A 19,394-nucleotide genomic window follows, 5' to 3' on the forward strand; every position below is an offset into this window, starting at 1 on the left:
CATCTCTCTCTCTCTCTCTCTCTCTCTCTCTCTCTCTCTCTCTCTCTCTCTCTCTCTCTCTCTCTCCTCTCTCTCTCCCCAGGCGTAAGTCCATGCTCCTGGCCAACGTGCTGGCCTTCTGGGTGGAACTCTGATGGGTCTGTCCAGCCTGTGTAAGTCCTTTGAGATGGTCATCATTGGCAGGCTGGTCATTGGCGTGTTCTGTGGCCTGTGTACGGGACTGACGCCCATGTACGTGGGAGAGCTGGCCCACGCACCTCAGGGGGCCTTCGGACCCTCCACCAGCTGGGAGTGGTCATTGGCATCCTGGTGGCACAGGTACCACAGAGAGGAGCAGGCACTGGTTCACTTTCATTTAGCTATTTTGTTTATTGTAATAATTGAACTTAATGTTAATGAGTTATGTATATGATGCTGTTCATTTCACTGAATGTAATTGACCGATCTCCTTTTTCTGTACAATCAAGTCAGTTAAATCTGTTTTAGTTTGAGCATGACTTTTCTACTACCTTAAGCTTTAACCCTGGCCATCCTGTTGTCCTCTCTCTGCTCTGTAGGTCTTTGGTCTGGAGTTTCTGCTGGGTCAGACTCCCTGTGCCCCTCCTGCTGTCCCTGACGGCCATCCCTGCTGTGGTGCAGAGCATCATGTTGCCCTTCTGCCCAGAGAGCCCCCGCTACCTCCTCATCAGCCTCAACCAGGAGGAGGAGGCTCGCAAGGTCAGGGAGAGGAGACATGTTACTGATCACTATTACACATAGGAGATGTTACTGATACATATTACACATAGGAGATGTTACTGATCATATTACACAAGGAGATGTTACTGATCATATTACACATAGGAGGTGTTACTGATCATATTACACATAGGAGATGTTACTGATTATATTACACATAGGAGATGTTACTGATCATATTACACATAGGAGATGTTACTGATCATATTACACATAGGAGAGTGTTACTGATCATATTACACATAGGAGATGTTACTGATCATATTACACATAGAGATGTTACTGATCATATTACACATAGAGATGTTACTGATCATATTACACATAGGAGATGTTACTGATCATATTACACATAGGAGATGTTACTGATCATATTACACATAGAGGTGTTACTGATCATATTACACAATAGGAGGTGTTACTGATCATATTACACATAGGAGATGTTACTGATCATTTACACATAGGAGTGTTACTGATCATTTACACATAGGAGAGTTTACTGATCATATACACAAGGAGATGTTACTGATCATATTACACATAGGAGATGTTACTGATCATATTACACATAGGAGATGTTACTGATCATATTACACATAGGAGATGTTACTGATCATATTACACATAGGAGATGTTACTGATCATATTACACATAGGAGATGTTACTGATCATATTACACATAGGAGATGTTACTGATCATATTACACATAGGAGATGTTACTGATCATATTACACATAGGAAGATGTTACTGATCATATTACACATAGGAGGTGTTACTGATCATTTTACACATAAGAATGTTACTGAATATTTACACATAGGAGATGTTACTGATCATATTACACAAGGAGTGTTACTGATCATATTACACATAGGAGATGTTACTGATATTACACATAGAGTGTTACTGATCATATTACACATAGGAGATGTTACTCGACATATTACACATAGGAGATGTTACTGATCATTTTACACATAGGAGATGTTACTGATCATATTACACATAGGAGATGTTACTATCATTTACACATAGGAGATGTTACTGATCATATACACATAGGAGATGTTACTGATCATATTACACATAGGAGATGTTACTGATCATATTACACATAGGAGATGTACTGATCATATTACACATAGGAGATGTTACTGATCATATTACACATAGGAGATGTTACTGACATATTACACATAGGAGATGTTACTGATCATATTACACATAGGAGATGTTACTGATCATAACATAAGGAGATGATTACTGACATATTACACATAGAAGATGTTACTGATCATTTTACACATAGGAGATGTTACTGATCATATTACACATAGGAGATGTTACTGATCATATTACACATAGGAGATTACGATCATATTACACATAGGAGAGTTACTGACCATATTACACATAGGAGATGTTACTGATCATATTTACACATAGGAGATGTTAACTGATCATATTACACATAGGAGATGTTACTGATCATATTTACACATAAGGAGATGTTACTGATCATATTACACATAGGAGAGTAACTGATCATTTTTACACATAGGAGAGTTACTGATCAATTAAACATAGGATATGTTATGATCATATTAAATAAAGGAGATGTTACTGATCATAATTAAACTAGGATATATGTTACTGATCATATTACACATAAGATATGTTACTGATCATATTAAACCTAGGATATGTTACTGATCATATTAAATAAAGGAGATGTTACTGATCATATTACACATAAGATATGTTACTGATCATATTAAATAAAGGAGATGTTACTGATCATATTAAATAAAGGAGATGTTACTGATCATATTAAATAAAGGATATGTTACTGATCATATTAAATAAAGGAGATGTTACTGATCATATTATATAAAGGAGATGTTACTGATCATATTGCACAGCACTCATTTAGGGGACTTTTTTATTTGACTGTTTACTTAGAAACTATGTGGTGTAAAAGTAATTACATGACAATTACTCTGTTGTTTATTTGGGATTTATTAGTATCCGAAAGTACCTAGTATTTAAAAAATCTCTCTCCCTCCCTCCAGCCCTGGTGCGTCTGCGTGGCTGTGAGGACGTAAGTGATGACATCCAGGAGATGAAGGAAGAAGGGATGAAGATGGCCATGGAGAAGAAGGTCACTATTCCAGAACTCTTCCGCTCACCATCCTACCGTCAGCCAATTATCATTGCCATCATCTTGCAGCTCTCCCAGCAGCTCTCTGGCATCAACGCGGTGAGTAGACTACAACTCCCACAATGCAACATAATTAGGGCCAGGAGTTATTCCATACTACATAATCGAACTAYGWAAAACATRAYGGYAAAGCCTTTAAGAAGGACAGAGAGTTTTTCCTTCTCTTAATCCATGACCCCTGATCTAACAATACATGACKGMTGGAAGCAATATGGTGGAAACCTATCCAGCCCTTTTATAAATTAGTAATGAAGGAAAGYAGATGAGGAAAGAGAAGCATAGCCACAMATTTCAAAAGAATAAGTTCWCAATGKGCCTTTCRAGATAAAGTTATTGKGTATAYGCATATGTAGTAGGACGTGTAATGTTGCAACTCTCACAGTTCTACAGAAGTCACAGTTCAACGRTASAATACTGAAACTAAATGATTCAGTGGAGAGATGCCAACATACAGAGACTGTCAAGGCACCACCTCCTCTTCAGCCCAGAGGCTGAGGAAGGAAGCGCTTGATTAAGTGGAATGGATGTAGCATAATAACATGATTGGCTAGCGAGATGATCACCCTAAGATCTAATGGAGATAGATGCGCATGACTTTAGACTGGCCTAATTCAGACGGATGTTAGAGGCACTTTTACTGAACAATGTGTTTGTTTCATATGATTGTGTTTTGCTTTTCGGTGTTTTGTTTGCTTTTCATGTATTTTGTAAATGATGTGTATATAGATATGTATTGTGAAACTGTTTTTTATTGATGTGTATAGATAATGTATAGTGAAACTGTTGTTAATTGATGTGTATTGTGGCAAACCTCTTCAAGGTTATGAGCGTTTGTGCAAAATTAAGTGGGAAACTGTCACCAAATTACCCCAGAATGAGAGTTCTTTCGAACAGGACAGTACCTGTGTGTTTGTCTCTCCGTCCTGGTCCCACCCAGGTCGTAGGCAAGGTCAAGGATAGCAGGGTTCGGTACACGAATCGGGTTCTCAGTAGGTCCAGGTCCAAACGCCAACAGGTAAGTCCAAAACAGTCCAGCTCATACACAGTAAATCCAGCCAATATCTATTATCTCTTTCTCTATGGTTCACAGATCCTTCCAGCCCTCACTTCCTCTTCCTGGTTTTTCTTGACCCTTTATCTGTGTGTTGGCTCCACCTTCTGAGGGTTCCCCTTGCTTCGGGACTTGTAGTTTTGGCAGTCGGCCATTTTGTGATCTGTAGTTCTGATCGGGTGGCCTTTTAGTGATCGGGCAGAGCCCGTTTATTAGTTCTCTCTCTCACATACTGCCATTTATCACTCGACCCCCTTCTTTGCCACATATCTCCCCCCCTAGATCCGACCCCCTAGTCGGGCTACCGCAGCAAAATATGCGTGCATGCGGGATAACCCATCCACATTTCCCATTTCCTTCCCTGCTTTGTGTTTCAAGTCCAAGTGAAACGTTGGAGACTCAAAAACCACCGCATCACCCGAGCGTTCTTCTCTTTAGCCCTATGCATCCAGTGGAGTGGGGCATGGTCACTGATGAGGGTGAAGTGGCGCCCAGCAGGTAGTATTTCAGGCTTCTAGAGCCACTTTACTGCCAGCGCCTCTTTCTCAACGACGCGCGTAGTTGGTCTTCCCGTGGTTCCAGCTTCCTGCTTAAAAACAGGATGGGGTGTTCCACCCCTTCTACCTCTTGGGATAGCACTGCTCCCAACCGACCTCTGAGGCATCCGTCTGAACCACAAACTCTTTCTCAAAGTCTGGTACCCACAGCACTGGATTACAGCAGAGAGCCTCCTGTAATGTCCTAAATGCTTTGGTGGCCCTTTCATCCCATTTGACCATGTTTGGCCCTCTGCTCTAGTCATGTCGGTGAGTGGGGCGGCCACTGTGCATAACTTGGGATGAACTTCCGGTAGTAACCGGTCAGCCCTAGGAAGGCTCGAACTTGCTTCTTATTTACTGGTTTCGGCCATTCTCTAATTGCCTCCACCTTCTTCTGTTGGGGTTTGATTAACCCTCTTCCCACGGTGTATCCCAGATACTCTGTTTCCCCTAACCCCACATAACACTTGGCAGGGTTCGCCGTGAGCCCTGCCTTTCTTAGGGCGTCTAACACGCCTGTACCCGGGTAAGTGGATTCCCAATCAGGGCTGTAGATTCCCACGTCATCTAATAAGCTGCGCGTATGCCTGGTGCGGTTTTAGGACCTTGTTTCATGAGCCGTTGAAAGGTAGCTGGGCCCCGTGTAAGCCGAATGGCATGACGGTGTATTGAAACAAACCGTCAGGAGTTGCAAAGGCTGTCTTTTCTTTGGCCCGGGTCAGAGGAATTTGCCAGTACCCTTTTGTCAGGTCCAGGGTCGTAATGTACCGAGCTTTACCAATTTTCTCCAGTAGTTCGTCTACTCGGGCATGGGGTAGGCATCAAACTTGGAGATTTCATTTACTTTCCGAAAGTCGTTACAAAACCGCAAAGACCCATCGGGCTTGGAGACCATCACAATTGGGCTAGACCACTCACTATGTGACTCCTCGATCACTCCAGCTGTCACATATTCTCTGTCTCTGCCTAATCGCGGCCTGTCGAGCCTCGGGTACCCGAATGGCCTCATGCTCACTTTTCTCCCTGGTAGGGAACGATATCGTGAGCCATAACCTCAGTTCGGCCGGGTACCTCTGAAAACACATCTCTGTTTTTCTGGATCGAGTCTTTACTTCCTGTACTTGTGCTCGGGACAGAGTAGGTGAAATATTTTACTTCGGCTGCCTCCTGAGTGTGTGTAGGGTATGTGACCATTAGTGTTTCTTTCTCTCTCCATGCTTTTAACAGGTTTATGTGATAGATCTGTTCCTGTGGCCGTCGACCTGGCTGTCGGATCCGATAATTCACTTCTCCTATTTCTCTCAGTACTTCATATGGTCCTTTCCATGTGGCTAGTAGTTTGCACTCAACCGTGGGGATCAGCACTAACACCTTATCTCCCGGTTGAAATTCCCTCAGGGTAGCCTGCCGGTTATAAGTGTGCCGCTGGTGCTCTTGTGCTTGTCTCATGTGCTCTCGGACGATGGGCATGACTGTGGCTATCCTGTCTTGCATTGCCGTGACGTGCTCTATGACACTAGTATACGGTGGATTGGTGCTCCCAGGTTTCCCGGGCGATGTCTAAGATTCCCCGGGGATCTCCCATATACCAGCTCAAAGGGAGAAAACCCCAGCGAGGCTTGAGGAACCTCTTAATGGCAAACATCAGATACGGCAACATGCAATCCCAGTTTTTCCCATCCTTATCGATTACCTTCCTGAGCATTGACTTCAGGGTCCTGTGAATCTCTCAACCAGCCCGTCCGTCTGAGGATGGTAAACCGATGTCCTCAACTGTTTTCACCTGCCACAATTTACAAAGGTCCGCCATAAGGCGGACATAAAGGGGGTCCCCTGGTCAGTAAGGATCTCCTTTGGAACCCCTACCCTGGTGAACAAGAGCACTAATTCCTTGGCAATATTTTTGGAAGTCATCGTCCGAAGGGAATGGCTTCTGGGTAGCGAGTGGCATAATCTAGAATGACCAGAATGTATTGGTGTCCTCTGGCGGACTTGGGTAGTGGGCCCACTATATCCATCGCTATCCTCTCAAATGGCGTTTCGATTATAGGGAGTGGCACTAACGGGCTTCTAACAGCTGGTCGGGGAGCTGTTAACTGGCACTCCGGGCACTCTCCACAATGCCGAGCCACTTCAGCCTGAATTCCTGGCCAGTAAAACCTCCTTACAATCCGGTCTCGGGTTTTATCGATACCAAGGTGTCCACCCAGAATGTGCCCATGAGCTAGATCCAGTACTGTCCTCCGTACCGGGTGGGGACCAACAACTGTTCAACCACATCAACCCCTATTTTGTGAGACTCTGTACACCAAACCCTTTTTCATAATGAAGTGGGGAAAACTATTAGGCCTCATCCCATCATTTATGGGAGTACCATCGACGACCTGCACGTCTGCTCTGGCTTGCTGCAGGGTTGGATCCTGGTTTTGGGCCGTCCCGAAATTAGTCAAGGACCCTGCCAGGTCTGCTGGTTCTAGATCGTCATCCTCTGGATTCCGATCGACCCCAGCCCCACTAGTACCGGGCTGTTCGTTATCAACGAGGGTTGCTACTTCATCCTCATCCTCCCCTACTAGCACCTGTGAGGTTGGCCCCTGAGAGACCTCTTTTCTTGGCTTTGGTTGAAGACCCCATACTTCTTCCTGCTTGGTCAGGGTTGTTGGCTTCTCAAATATGCCATTTCTTTGGCCTTACTTCGCAAAGTTAGGAAAGTATCTACCCAATATTACATCATATGGCATCTTTGGGACCACGCCGACCTCACAATCCAACAGACCGTCCTCTGTTTGTATGCTCACCAAGGCTGTGGGGTACAGACGGGTATCACCATGAATGCATGTAACACTGATATCCTGACTTGTATCCAGTTTATAGTTGGCACTAGGTTTGCAACGACCAGGGTTAGCATACTGCCGGAATCCAGCAGTGCTTCAACCTCTTTCCCTTCAATCGTCACCCTGCACATATGTTTGTTTCTTGATCTTTCAAGTACAGTGGTTACAACAGGACATGCATACCACATATCATCTTCTTTTTCACCGAGGTTACATTGCATTGGCTCTTCTTTAATCGCGGCAGTAGGCTGCAATATGTCTGGTCGATTACAATTGTAACAGATAATAGGGATTCGGGGGGGAGACCCCCTCGACCCCGGTCCCAGTTTCCGTTTTTTCCCTTAGTGTCTCGGCCCGATTCTGATTCTTTCCTCATGGCCCCACGCTGCTCTCTTCCCCCTCCACCTGTTGGGACAGTCTTACCCTGTCCGCTGGTTCGCCCAGGCCTGGGGAATGGGAATCTTTCCTCCTGTGCCTGCTCCGCTGTTCCTGCCGTACAATACCGTTCAACCAGGCCCACGAGATGGTCGGCGGAAATTACCTCGTTCTGGCCAACCCATCGTCGCACTTCTTGGGGTAGACCTCGCTGAAACTGGTTGAGTACGATGGTCTCGACAATCTCGGCGGAGGAACGGGTCTCCGGTTGCAACCATTTCCGGCCAGATGAATCAAGTCGAACATCTGTGTTCGGGGAGGTTGTCCAGATCGGTAGGACCACTGGTGGAAGCGGTGTGCCCTCACGGTATCGGTCACTCCCAGTCTAGTCAGAATCTCTCCCTTTAGTTTATCGTAATCCTGTGCATCTTTCAGCTCCAGGTCAAATACGCTTTTTGCGCGTCCCCGGCCAGGTATGGTGCCAGAAGCCCTGCCCATTCTTCTTTCGGCCACTTCTCCCTCTCTGCAGCCCTTTCGAAGGTGTGAGATATGCTTCCACATCATCCTGTGCTGTCATTTTTTGAAAAAATTATTGGCCCGCCTCTGGGTATTTGCAGCTGGTAATTGAGCCCCAATTTGGTCCGCTAGCCCCTTTAGGCCTTCTCTTAACTCCCGGGTGTTCTCTCTTGCTCTTCTCTGAGCAGCTGGTTGGTGCGGTGCTGGGCCTGTAACGTTCCTGGTATATTCGCATTGCATCCTGATGAGCTATTTGTTGAGCTCTAGTTGCCTCTTGTTGGGTGGCCGCCGCTTGTAACAAGGCCTGTATGACTCCCTCCATACTCATTTTCCTGAGAAACTATCCTAATCAAACAAAGCAAAAAAAAAAAAACTTGACTCCCCTTTGGAGTGTTTTTTTGTTTTTTTGTTTAACCTAACCAGCGGAATGGTTAGTCCATATGCCCACATTCTCCACCACGTGTGGCAAACCTCTTCAAGGTTATGAGCGTTTGTCACAAATTAAGTGGGAAACTGTCACCAAATTACCCCAGAATGAGAGTTCTTTCGAACAGGACAGTACCTGTGTGTTTGTCTCTCCGTCCTGGTCCACCCAGGTCGTAGCAAGGTCAAGGATAGCAGGGTTCGCGTACACGAATCGGGTTCTCAGTAGGTCCAGGTCCAAACGCCAACAGGTAAGTCCAAAAACAGTCCAGCTCATACACAGTAAATCCAGCCAATATCTATTATCTCTTCTTCTATGGTTCACAGATCCTTCCAGCCTCACTTCCTCTTCCTGGTTTTTCTTGACCCTTTATCTGTGTGTTGGCTCCACCTTCTGAGGGTTCCCTTGCTTCTGGGACTTGTAGTTTTGGCAGTCGGCCATTTTGTGATCTGTAGTTCTGATCGGGGTGGCCATTTTAGTGATCGGGCAGAGCCCGTTTATTAGTTCTGCTCTCACATATCTGCCATTTATCACTCGACCCCCTTCTTTGCCACAGTATATAGATATGTATAGTGAAAACTGTTGTTTAATGATGTGTATATAGATATGTATAGTGAAACTGTTTAATTGATGTGTATATAGATATGTATTGTGAAACTGTTGTTTATTGATGTGTATATAGATATGTATAGTGAAACTGTTGTTTATTGATGTGTATATAGATATGTATAGTGAAACTGTTGTTTATTGATGTGTATATAGATATGTATAGTGAAACTGTTGTTTATTGATGTGTATATAGATATGTATAGTGAAACTGTTGTTAATTGATGTGTATATAGATATGTATAGTAAAACTGTTGTTTATTGATGTGTATATAGATATGTATAGTGAAACTGTTGTTAATTGATGTGTATATAGATATGTATAGTGAAACTGTTGTTTATTATGTGTATATAGATATGTATAGTGAAACTGTTGTTTATTGATGTGTATATAGATAATGTATAGGTGAAACTGTTGTTAATTGATGTGTATATAGATATGATTAGTGAAACTGTTGTTTTATTGATGTGTATATAGATATGTATAGTAAAACTGTTGTTTATTGATGTGATATAGATATGTATAGTTAAACTGTTGTTAATTGATGTGTATATAGATATGTATAGTAAACTGTTGTTTATTGATGTGTATTTAGATATGTATAGTAATACTGTTGTTTATTGATGTGTATATAAGATATGTATAGTGAAACTGTTGTTTATTGATGTGTATATAGATATGTATAGTGAAACTGTTGTTTATGATGTGTATATAGATATGTATAGTGAAACTGTTGTTAATTTGATGTGTATATAGATATGTATAGTGAAACTGTTGTTTAATTGATGTAGTATATAGATATGTATAGTGAAACTGTTGTTGTGTATATAGATATGTATAGTGAAACTGTTGTTAATTGATGTGTATATAGATATGTATTGTGAAACTGTTGTTAATTGATGTGTTCATGCAGGGCTCATCTGCTAAAGAGACAGTGGTCTCAGCATGACTCCCTTCTTAAATAAAGGTTACATAAAACAATTATAAATCCAGCATCAATCAAACCCAGATGGCCACAGAACACACTGAAACAACAGCCCTCTCTCTGTCTGTAGGAGTAAACATGGGTCAACAACAACTAGATTTAAATAGATGCATATCCTCATATTGGTTATGAATGTAGTAAGCAACCTCTCCCTCTCTCCTACTTCCTCCTCAGGTATTCTACTATTCGACAGGTATATTTGACACTGCTGGGGTGACCCAGCCCATCTACGCCACTATAGGAGCTGGGGTGGTCAACACTCTATTCACAGTGGTATCTGTAAGTATTTTAACACATATCTGGTCACGTATAATAATACAGAAATAGTACAGTTTGATAGTGCACTACCTTGGACCAGACTATATGAAATGTGATACCCTTGGACACATTCTAAGCACTTCCTTGTTTGATTCACAGCTCTTCCTGGTGGAGAGGGCGGGACGAAGGACCCTGCACCTCATCGGATTGGCTGGAATGGCTGTCAGTGCTCTGCTCATGACCATCTCTCTCTCATTGGTGGTGAGTTTCAATCTCGGCTGTCCATCATTTCAATTATCAAGAACCCGACAATAACTATTCTTGTCACACCATAAATATCCTTGACTGGATTTTATTCCACTGCTTAATATGTTTGATCCCTCCATTCCTTCCCTCCTCTCTGAGTAGAAGACCAACCCGTCTCTGAGCTACCTGGCCATCGTGGCGGTGTTTGCCTTCGTGGCCAGTTTTGAGATGGGTCCAGGTCCTATCCCATGGTTCATAGTTGCTGAGTTGTTCTCCCAGGGGCCTCGGCCTGCAGCTATGGCCGTCGCCGGCTGCTCCAACTGGACCGCCAACTTCCTGGTCGGGCTGGGCTTCCCCAAACTGGAGGTTGGTTCTTCTTCCTCACCCTACCCCTCTTACTACAGACACCTATGTATATGTATCAAGATAKATRTGCAGGCCTCAAAGCTGAATGAATGGGATTGGCACCGTTATAAGACCAAAACATCAGYCAAACTTTACAGCTTAGATTGTGTTACTCTCTAACCTCCTCTCTCTCCTTTACAGGAGCTGTGTGGTCCTTACGTCTTCATCATCTTCATGATCTTCCTCATCTTCTTCTTCGTCTTCACCTACTTCAAAGTTCCGGAGACCAAGGGGCGGACCTTTGACGACATTGCCAAAGGATTCGCCGGCACTGCAGGAGCACAATCTCCTCCCCCAGAGGGTATGGTCACCCTGCCCGTCTCCCCGACGACGGAGAAAGTTCCAATGGTTGAGTTTCCGACGGAAGAGAAGTAAAAYAAGTGATCGTCAGCGAATCCGTAGATAGTGTAACAGTTAGAGAACAGGGTCACAGGGTTAGACAAGCCCCTTGTGCATAGATACTGTAATGTAGGGAGTTTAAAACAAAACGTTTTTTGTCCATTTGAGGTTGAATTGGACTTTTAAAGTGCAGGACTAGAGATATGCACTGTTGTGGAGAGGAGCTTCCATATGAAATAGCAGCTTGGTGTTGGGGTGTGTGTATAGAGTGTGTGTTGGGAATAGGGTTGGGGATGATAATGCAGGCATCATGAGAGTGCGTGTCAAAGAGGAGTTATGTTTACTGTGTGTCAGTGTGTGCATGTGTGTGTGTGCCTTCAGTCATTTTCATTTAAACTGCCTAAAGTATTTATTACTGTAAGTTATTAATGATAATTTGTAATTAGCTTTTACCAATGCCCAAGTAATTTATGACATTTATTTTTAGCTGACTTAACTCATAGACGCCAATCATTAGTTAATCAATGACCATTTTTACTACTACTTTTTAATGATTGACATTACAAGTAAAAACCTTTATAATATTAGCATTTATGAGGATAAACATTCCAACAAATATGTTCAGTAATAAACTTCCCGTATTGTCCTTCACTTGGGTTAAAATGGGAATAGGATTTGGGTTTGGTAGTACAGTACGGGAACCTAAAAATCCTCTCTGCCTGTTGTATCCTAACCTGGCCTATCTGTCTCTCTTCCTGGTGTATCCTAACCTAACCTATGCTGTGCGTCCTCTTCCTGGTGTATCCTAACCTAGCCTATCTGTCTCTCTTCTCCTGGTGTATCCTAACCTGCCTATCTGTCTTTCTGCCTGGTGTATTCCTAACCTAGCCTATCTGTCCTCTTCCTGGTGTATCCTAACCTAGCCTATCTGTCTTTCTGCCTGGTGTATCCTAACCTAGCCTATCTGTCTCTCTTCCTGGTGTATCCTAACCTGGCCTATCTGTCTTTCTGCCTGGTGTATCCTAACCTAGCCTATCTGTCTCTCTTCCTGGTGTATCCTAACCTGGCCTATCTGTCTTTCTGCCTGGTGTATCCTAACCTAAGCCTATCTGTCTCTCTTCCTGGTGTGTCCTAACCTGGCCTATCTGTCTTTCTGCCTGGTGTATCCTAACCTAACCTATCTGTCTCTCTTCCTGGTGTATCCTAACCTGGCCTATCTGTCTCTTCTGCCTGGTGTATCCTAACCTAGTCTATCTGTCTCTCTTCCTGGTGTATCCTAACCTAGCCTAACTGTCTCTCTGCCTGGTGTATCCTAACCTAACCTATCTGTCTCTCTGCCTGGTGTACCCTAACCTAGCCTATCTGTCTCTTTGCCTGGTGTATCCTAACCTAGCCTATCTGTCTCTCTGCCTGTGGTTCCTAACCTAGCCTATTGTCTTTCTGCCTGTGTATCCTAACCTAGCCTATCTGTCTTTCTGCCTGGTGTATCCTTAACCTAGCTTTTACGTCTCTGGAGCCTGACCTTGAACTGTCACAGAGACTCAGCAGCACGGACGTGTCTCTCCCTGAACACTGAGTCAGCTAGAACACTGGCATGGCTCACCCACATCTGTGGCTTCTGTCTGCCTCATCAGACTACATACAGTACAGGCTTCCAATGCCTGGCTGGCCTGTCATAGCTATGCTAATGAGGAGTTCAGTAGTAACATTTCTTCAAGTCTCCAAATAGTACATGAAACATAGATTCTGGGTTGGCCAGTATGATAGTATAATTATTTGACAGCAAGATAACAGTTTCTTCAAGACAGTTAGATTGAGAGATGTGTGGAGGAACTTTGAAGACTCTCAGATGTACTCCAATTCATGTATCAGATAGGGGTAGAGGCAATATATGGAGCAAAGCCATTCAACCCCTATGGAACAATGACATTCAACTAGTACTTGGAAAGTCTACATTGACCTCAGTATGATGTATAGTGGCTACACAGTTTTTGGAGTGAGATCTCACAATCTACTAAAGACAACCGCGAGTAACATGAGCTGTGATTGCTTTGTGTGTGAAAACTTCTATATATTCTATATATTCATAGATTAAGCCCTCTACCAAATAGAATTTATCATAGACTAGATCTAACCTTTATATTTTAATCAGACCGTTTCTAAGAGTGAATTTCTAGTCATTTTCACACACCTACCAAGTGTGAAGTTATGATGATCACAGTAGAAGACGATATATGATTTTCTAGAACATAGATTTGTTAGGAACATCTCTGAAAATAGTTGTTTCCAACAAGGTGTGTCTACCGTTAAAGAGAGTATATACCAACCCTAAAGTTAATAGTATTTATTGTGACAACAACATGCTAAAAGTGTCTAAAAATCTTGAAACTTCAGTGGTGGTGTAATACTGTATTGTGATTGTGGAGTCTTGTGTATGTTTGACCAGGTTAGTTGTGTTGATACATGGCTGTAAGTTATTTCTACTATATTGTAAGCTAGTGTACATTCCATAATGGTGGCAAATATCTTCTCTGTGTCTCATACAGTATCTACTAATACATTTCTGTTGTTATTATTACTCATGTATGTTGTTACTCATTGATAACTGAGCACTTTTCTACCTTTGGCCTAAAACAACATTTGACTATCATCACTTTGGCAATCTGCTTTTCTTCGACGGTTGTGAATGTGGTGTGTACATATACAGTATGTTAATATGTGGTCTGTTACAAAATACATTACTGTTATGATAGCTTTCCTCATAGCTTTCATAACTCATTTCATAATGTTTCTGGCACTGCGCTTGCACTCTGCACATACTACTGAATGTTGCTATGGTGATGTACTCTACCATTCTCTGCCATACATATTGTGCTAACATGATGTTAATGTGTATATTATGAATGCAGTGGTTCAATGGGGCGTCTTTGTGTATTAATACATTTTTTTAGTATGTAAATGTTCCACTGTACAGGAGAATTTTATTTTTTTAAAAATGACCTTTATTGGCCCAATAATTAATCATACAACATTCTTTTCATTTTAACAACCTAGATAGTTAAAGACAAGCCGCCCTCCCTCGTCCACTGTACATAAAAAAACCTGACGCCCCACACCCTACCAAAACCCCAGAGAGAGAGAGAGAGGAAGAGAGGAGGAGAGAGAGAGAGAGAGAAGAGAGATGGAGAGTGAATGGGGAGCATAAGAGAGAAGAGAGAGAAGAGAGAGAGAGAGAGAAAGAGAGAGGAGAGAGAGAGAAGAGAGAGAAAGAGATGAGGAGAGAGAGAGAGAGAGAGAGAGAGAGAGAGGAGAGGAGAGAGAGAGAGAGAGAGAGAGAGAGAGAGAAGGAGAGAGAGAGAGAGAAGAGAGAGAGGAGAGAAGAGAGAGAGAAGAGAGAGAGAGAGAGAAGAGAGAGAGAGAGAGAGAGAGAGATGAGGAGAAGAGAGAGGAGAGAGAGAGACGAGAGAGAGGAGAGAGAGAGATGAGAGAGACGAAGTAGATGAGCAGCATGACGAGAGAGAGAGAGAGAGAGAGCGAGAGAGAACTACCTATATAATTATTGTTATATTATGTTGTAATAAAGAGTCACTCAAGCCCTATCAATATGTTTTTATTTTAAAGGGAATCTGTGAATTTTTGTACCATTGAAAAACCAGAAGTCTGATATTCTCAGTAGGTTTTTTTCGAGAATGTTTTGTGCTCTGTCTTTGTAATGCTCGTCATAAAACAACAACATTCGTCTTTACACTTTCCTTGTATCTGTGTGTGTATATCAACCTCACTGTATGTATCTGTGTGTGTATATCAACCTCACTGTATGTATTCTGTGTGTGTATATCAACCTCACTGTATGTATTCTGTGTGGTTTATTCTGTGGTTCTTTCTGTGTTTATGTAACACTATATCTTGGTAACACATGCTGCCTGGTGGAAACTATATTTCCCACGATACAACACAAAACCTCCTCTGCCTTGTAGAACTCACTGAACACTGTAACAACGTAATGATGTTTGACGTTTGACCTGGAAATAAAGCCACTAGTGACCATACCAAGTGGTGAGTGCTGATTCCTTGTACAGTCCAACACTCAACTCCCAGTTAGTGCAGCACATGTGATAAGTGCAGTGCACATCACCAGTCCTCATTCAATTATCTCCTGATACTCCTGATTCTCCTGATACAGTGTCTGCATGTTCTGGTTTAGTACACACATTTACAACAGTGCCAAGCCGTTAGTCAGAGGTCTACTGTTACTGTAGCCTAGGTTAGATGGATTACATTTCTTCCTGTCTCTGCCTCCCTTAATGAGGATCACAGTTCAGCAGATACTTCTCCACTCTCTGAGGGGTTGGGTTAAATGCGGAAGACACATTTCAGTTGAATGCTTTCAGTTGTACAACTGACTATGTATCCCCCTTTCCCTTTCCTTTCCATGGAAAATCTACTGAACGTTTAGTCACTGCAGAGAATTGTCGCATGAAAGTCAGATGCACAATTGAAAGCATCCTGTCGGGCTGTATCACCACCTGGTACGGCAACTGCACCGCCCACAACCGCAAGGCTCTCCAGAGGGTGGTGCGGTCTTCCCAACGCAAACTACCCGTCCTCCAAGACACCTACACCACCCGATGTCACAAGAAGGCCAAAAAAATCATCAAGGACATCAACCACCCGAGCCACTGCCTGTTCACCCGCTATCATCCAGAAGGCGAGGTCAGTACAGGTGCATCAAAGCTGGGACCGAGAGACTGAAAAACAGCTTCTATCTCAAGGCCATCAGACTGTTAAACAGCCATCACTAACATAGAGAGGCTGCTGCCTATAGGCATAGACTTGGAATCACTAACCACTTTAAGGAATAGAACATTAGTCACTTTAATAATGTTTACATATCTGGCGTTAGTCATCTCATATGTATATACTGTATTCTATACTATTCTACGATATCTTACTCCGTCCCGCTCTGACATCGCTCATCCATATGTATGTAGTCTTAATTCATTCCTACTTAGATTTGTGTGTATTGGGTATATGTTGTGTAATTTGTTAGATATTACTTGTTAGATATTACTACACTGTCGGAGCTAGAAGCACAAGCATTTTGCTACACCTGGAATAACGTCAGCTAATCACATGTATGTGACCAATAAAATGTGATTTGATTTGAGCATCAACAGGCTGTAGTAACCAGTCCTGACCAGCAGGCGTCAACAAGCTGGGGTTGGAAGGAGGAGCGTGCTGTAGGGATACTGGCTTAGTGGAGCTGCAATAGGGAGGAGCAGGGGGTCGTTTTACAGTCACATTCATGATATCATCGAGTGGGGGTTGGCAGGGTCTTTAACACTTCACATTATGATATCATGATGGCGTGGGTGCGGCAGTTCAGAGAGAGAAGCTTATTGCATATGTATTATTCATCTTTGATTATGCCCCACATTTGTATTACTTTTGTTGAGAGCTACAGGCCCCATGGAAGAAAACCTGGCTTTCCCATGCCAAACTAAGTCCTGTCTTGACACACCTATAACCCTGTGCTACCACACACCGCATGCAACACACGCTCAACACACCACATACAACATTACATGTACAGAGGACAACCAACTCTCCATCACTCTCTGAACAAACACAAGCGCACAACACACAATAGTACATACATTCACACACAGAGCCACATCCATTGCACGCAACACACATACTCCACAAATGTACAAACACAGAAACACACACCAAAAAGCAAACTCCCCATCACTCACACATCACACTAAATACAAACACGCACACTGTTCTTTAAATAGGAAATAGAGAGACTAAATAGTTCCTCTTACCTTCCTCAGCTGAATTAGACTGAAGAAACAGAGACGAGAGAAAGAAAGACACTCCACATTCTCCACTACAGGCAATGACACTAACCCAAGAGGGAGGAGGAGCATGAGAAGAAAGAGAGAGGAGAGAAGAGGAGGAGAGAAAGGAGAGAGAGAGAAAGAGAGAAATAGTGAGAGAGGAGAGCGAGAGAGAAGAGAGAGAGAGGGGGAATGGCAGACGAGGTCGTCGGCTCTATTTCAGAGAAGAGAAGAATTATGGGGGAGAGATGGGGAAGGGAGAACAAAATCATTTTCGGATGAAGGAAACAAAAAACGAACAGCGAGCACCAACAATTTGCCAGGCGTTGAGTAAACACGTCCACATTCATAATGTGGTGGGTGTGGAAACACGAGAACGACAGAATAGTCGGTGGCGGGAAAAAAATTGACAACGAGTTGCTGGTTTGCACTAGAACCACTGTCTAGACATACCCAGATATCCTCCTGTATTTATCCTTTACTGTGTAAAACACACAGATTAACTTCAGCGGTGCTGGAGCTGGCATGAAACTATTGTATCACTACGCATTATCTGAATCTGCTAACAACATGCATTTCTTGGAGCGTGGTGGGGGGAGAGTCCCAATGTTTGTTTTTTGTCCATACTATTTCATGGAAATCATCATATTTAGACACATCTCTCTCTCTGGCTCCTTTTCTGTGCTCTCTTCCTCCTCTCTACTCTTCTCTCTCTCTCTACTCATCTCTCTTCTCTCTCTCCTCTCTCTCTCTCTCTCCTCTCTCCTCTTTTCTCTCTCTTCTTCTCTCTCTCCGTCCTTTTCTCTGTGCTGGCTCTCTCTCTTCAACACCAACACCACACCACACACACACACACACACAACACACACACACACACACACACACACCACCACACACACACAACACCACACACACACCACACACACACCACCCTAATCACCAACAATCACACACACATCCCAAAAGACGTGATCATCAGCAAGCCCTTCATAGTGATGCCTTCTGTGGACCTCATCCACACGGAGCGCCATCACTACACACGAGCTCCTTTGCTTCGAAGACAGTGCCGAGCCTCAGGCCTCAACATGGCTCCCTTCACGCTTGTGAATGCCTGACCTCGGTAGTCAGACTCGTTACTACAGCCTGTGACGCCTCGCTGTCAAGACTGGTTACTACAGCTTCGTCCACACCATAACCCTGCCCCCACTGCTATGCTGCGGCAAATGACTGGTTACTAAGCTTGGTTTGACAGCCTGCTGGTCAGGACTGGATTACTACAGCGCTTCGTTGGCGCCTGCTGTCAGTGACTGCGTTACTACAGCTGTTGACGCCCTCGCTGCAGACTGTTACTACACTGCTGTTGCGCCTGCCTGGTACAGCGCTGTACTACAGCTTTGACGCCTGCCTGTCCAGACTGTTACTACAAGCTTGTTGAACGGCTGTCGGTCAGGACTGGTTACTTACAGCTTGTTGACGCCCTGGTGTCGGACTCGTTACACAGCTTGTTGACGCCTGCGTCAGGCATACTGGATACAGCCTGTTTGACGCCTGCTGGTCAGGACTTTAGCTACGCTTGTAGCCCTGTGTGTAAGCTTTTGACCTGCTGTCAGGACGCTGGTTCACTACAGCGTCACGCGCTGGCCTCAGGAGTGGTTACTACAAGCTTGTTGACGCTGCTTTCATGGACGCGGTATATTACTAAGCTAGTTTGACGAGCCTCCTGCTGTCACGACTGGACGTTACTACAGTTCTGTTGACGCTGCTGTAGACTGGTTACTACACTGGACGATGCACTGGAGCCGTTAACTACAGCTTGTTGACGCATCTTGCCTGGTCAGGACTGGTTACTACAGTTGTTGACCCTGCTGTTCAGACTGGTTACTTACAGCTTGGTGACGCCTGCTGTCAGGGACTGAGTCTACTACAGCTTGTTGACGCCTGCATGCGCTTCAGCGGCACCTGCTACTACAGCTTTGTTGACCCTGCTTGTCGACCTGTTACTAGCAG

General features: G+C 43.7%; 1 long non-coding RNA gene and 2 pseudogenes across 1 annotated transcript; 2 read left to right on the plus strand and 1 right to left on the minus strand.

The window, feature by feature from the left end:
• LOC139022638 (solute carrier family 2, facilitated glucose transporter member 3-like) overlaps positions 1-759 on the plus strand; it is a 3,399-nt pseudogene extending 2,640 nt beyond the window's left edge.
• LOC112074817 (solute carrier family 2, facilitated glucose transporter member 3-like) overlaps positions 1-12,369 on the plus strand; it is a 49,420-nt pseudogene extending 37,051 nt beyond the window's left edge.
• Positions 12,370-12,492: 123 nt separating this feature from the next.
• On the minus strand, positions 12,493-13,684 carry LOC139025548 (uncharacterized). Its single transcript, XR_011477140.1, has 4 exons — positions 13,040-13,684; positions 12,790-12,933; positions 12,681-12,752; positions 12,493-12,643 (listed from the first exon to the last, which is right to left on the minus strand). It is a non-coding gene; the product is annotated as an uncharacterized lncRNA (long non-coding RNA).
• Positions 13,685-19,394: the final 5,710 nt, after the last annotated feature.

The sequence above is a fragment of the Salvelinus sp. IW2-2015 genome, unplaced genomic scaffold (assembly GCF_002910315.2).
Source record: "Salvelinus sp. IW2-2015 unplaced genomic scaffold, ASM291031v2 Un_scaffold2832, whole genome shotgun sequence".
NCBI lineage: Eukaryota > Metazoa > Chordata > Actinopteri > Salmoniformes > Salmonidae > Salvelinus > Salvelinus sp. IW2-2015.